This window comes from Petromyzon marinus, unplaced genomic scaffold (assembly GCF_048934315.1).
Source record: "Petromyzon marinus isolate PM22_M1 ecotype Great Lakes invasive population unplaced genomic scaffold, UKy_Petmar_22M1.pri1.0 PM_G_Scaffold_149, whole genome shotgun sequence".
NCBI lineage: Eukaryota > Metazoa > Chordata > Hyperoartia > Petromyzontiformes > Petromyzontidae > Petromyzon > Petromyzon marinus.
Genome location: NW_027422705.1, coordinates 315,001 through 317,500, shown reverse-complemented (window position 1 = coordinate 317,500; position 2,500 = coordinate 315,001). Strand labels below are relative to the sequence as shown.

The following is a 2,500-nucleotide window of genomic DNA, read 5'->3' as shown; positions in this document are numbered from 1 at the left end:
AAGGCTTGGCTTAACGGCGAGGGCCAACATGATGCCCTCGTAGAAACTGCCACAGCATTGATGCTTTGTCCGATGAGATTGGTGAAAAACAAAGGCAAACGTTCAAAACCTGAGAACGACATTATTAAACCCAGGATATTACCCACACGATCTTGGATGAAGAAGAGAGCGGAAAAACGAGGAAGCTTCATGAAGCACCAGAAGCTCTTCTTTAAGAACCGCTCTCTTCTTGCGTCCTTAGTCCTGGATGGCACTGAACGTCATGAATGCCGAATCCCGAACGCAGATGTATATCGTTTTTACTGCGAAAAATGGGAGAAGGTGTTGCCATTCAATGGCCTGGGCCAATTTAAGTCATCAGGTGTTGCAAATAACGAATACTTTGAGCCCCTAATTTCGGTGGAGGAAGTTCAGACTGCCATACGGGCCATTAAACCAACGTCAGCAGCTGGGCCAGATGGCCTAACAAGGGCTGCAATCTGTGCTGCCGACCCCGAGGGTCGGACACTGACAGCCCTATTTAATGCATGGATGATTACAGGAATTATTCCCAAAGAGTTGAAAAAGAATAGGACGATTCTTATTCCTAAGGTTATGGACGATGAAAAGCTGAAAGAATTGGGGAACTGGAGACCAATAACGATTGGTTCAATGATTCTGAGATTATTTTCCAGAATAATGACTGCACGTCTTGCTCGTGCTTGTCCCTTAAACCCAAGGCAGCGTGGTTTTATAGCGGCATCTGGCTGCTCTGAAAATCTTAAGGTGCTACAGGACCTTATGAGACACGCTAAGAAATTGCACAGGCCGTTGGCTGTCATGTTCATCGACATAGCGAAAGCTTTTGACTCGGTTTCGCATGCTCATATTTTATGGGTGTTAAGGCACAAGAAAGTAGATGAACACGTGGTGGGCATCATCCAGAACGCCTACGATCGGTGTACGACCTCGTTCAAAAGCAATGGCGAGTCGACTCGAGAAATTAGCATACGTGTTGGTGTCAAACAGGGTGACCCCATGTCACCCCTGCTCTTCAATCTTGCCATGGACCCTTTGATATGCACCCTAGAGTCACACGGAGTTGGGTACTCCATTGATACCGACCACGTGACAGCTCTTGCGTTTGCTGATGATTTGGTGTTGGTGAGCGAATCTTGGGTTGGTATGGCCGCCAATCTAGCGATCTTGGAATCATTTTGTGGGCTATCGGGATTGGAGGTTCAGGCCAGAAAGTGCCAGGGCTTCATGATAAGCCCAACCAAAGATTCATATACGGTGAACAACTGCGACCCATGGACTATCAAAAATAAAGATGTCCATATGATCCAACCTGATGAATCAACGAAATACCTTGGTCTGAAAATTGGCCCTTGGACTGGCACTATACAGCCTGATCTACATTGTCAGCTAAAGACATGGATCTCGAAAATCGATGAGGCGCCTCTGAAGCCAACTCAGAAGGTTGAACTACTCAATGCCTATGCCCTACCCAGATTGTTATATCCTGCAGACCACTCGGACTGCAAGCAATCAACTCTCCGTGGGTTGGACCAAGAGATTAGAAAGGCGGTAAAAGGATGGCTCCACCTTCCCGCTTCAACTTGTGATGGACTGTTATATGCCAGAGCCCGAGACGGAGGCCTTGCCATCTTGAAACTGGAAAAAACAATCCCTTCGGTTCAAGTTAGAAGGCTGCAACGTATAGCAAACTCGTCCGATGCTATCACCCGTAATATTGTGTCCTCGCAGGGTATGGAGGAAGAATACCGTAATTTGTGGGTACGAGCAGGGGGTGACAGTGATGCAATCCCAACATTCGTTCTCAGGGACTCGGTGTCAAAAGAACCTGTATATCCGAGACCCTGCGATTGGAGGGAGCATGAATTTCAGAGATGGTGCGAAAAGCCGGTTCAAGGAAGGGGCATTGTAAACTTTGCGCATGATAGAATCAGTAATGCTTGGTTGAGGCCATGGTGCGGCTTTAAACAATGCTTTTTTATCGCAGCACTACAACTAAGGGCAAATATTTACCCAACAAGAGAAAGCTTGAACAGAGGCAGAGATGGGGCCTTACGTTCCTGCAGGAAATGCTCTGCCAGACTCGAGTCCCTTTCGCACATTCTCGGTCAATGTCCTGCAGTACAGAAAGCAAGAATTGCGCGACATAACAAGATCAGTAACATTCTGGCAGACGAAGCGGCTAGATTGGGCTGGTCTGTATACAAAGAGCCACGGTTCATATCCGAGACGGGAGAGATGAGAAAGCCTGACCTCGTGTTTGCAAAAGATGAGGAGGCGGTTGTGATCGATGTCACCGTCCGTTTTGAGCTTTCAAAGAATACCTTGTCAGATGCTGCCTCGCACAAAGTTTCGTACTATACCCCTCTTGGTGATCAAGTCAAAGTGCTGACGAAGGCTAGCAAGGTCACATTCTTTGGATTCCCGGTTGGGGCAAGAGGAAAGTGGCCCCTTGAGAATAACGAGGTACTTACCTCCCTGG

General features: G+C 47.6%; 1 pseudogene; it reads left to right on the top strand.

Moving 5' to 3' along the window:
- The window catches only part of LOC142910607 (28S ribosomal RNA), a 10,885-nt pseudogene that overhangs the window by 4,115 nt on the left and 4,270 nt on the right, over positions 1 to 2,500 (top strand).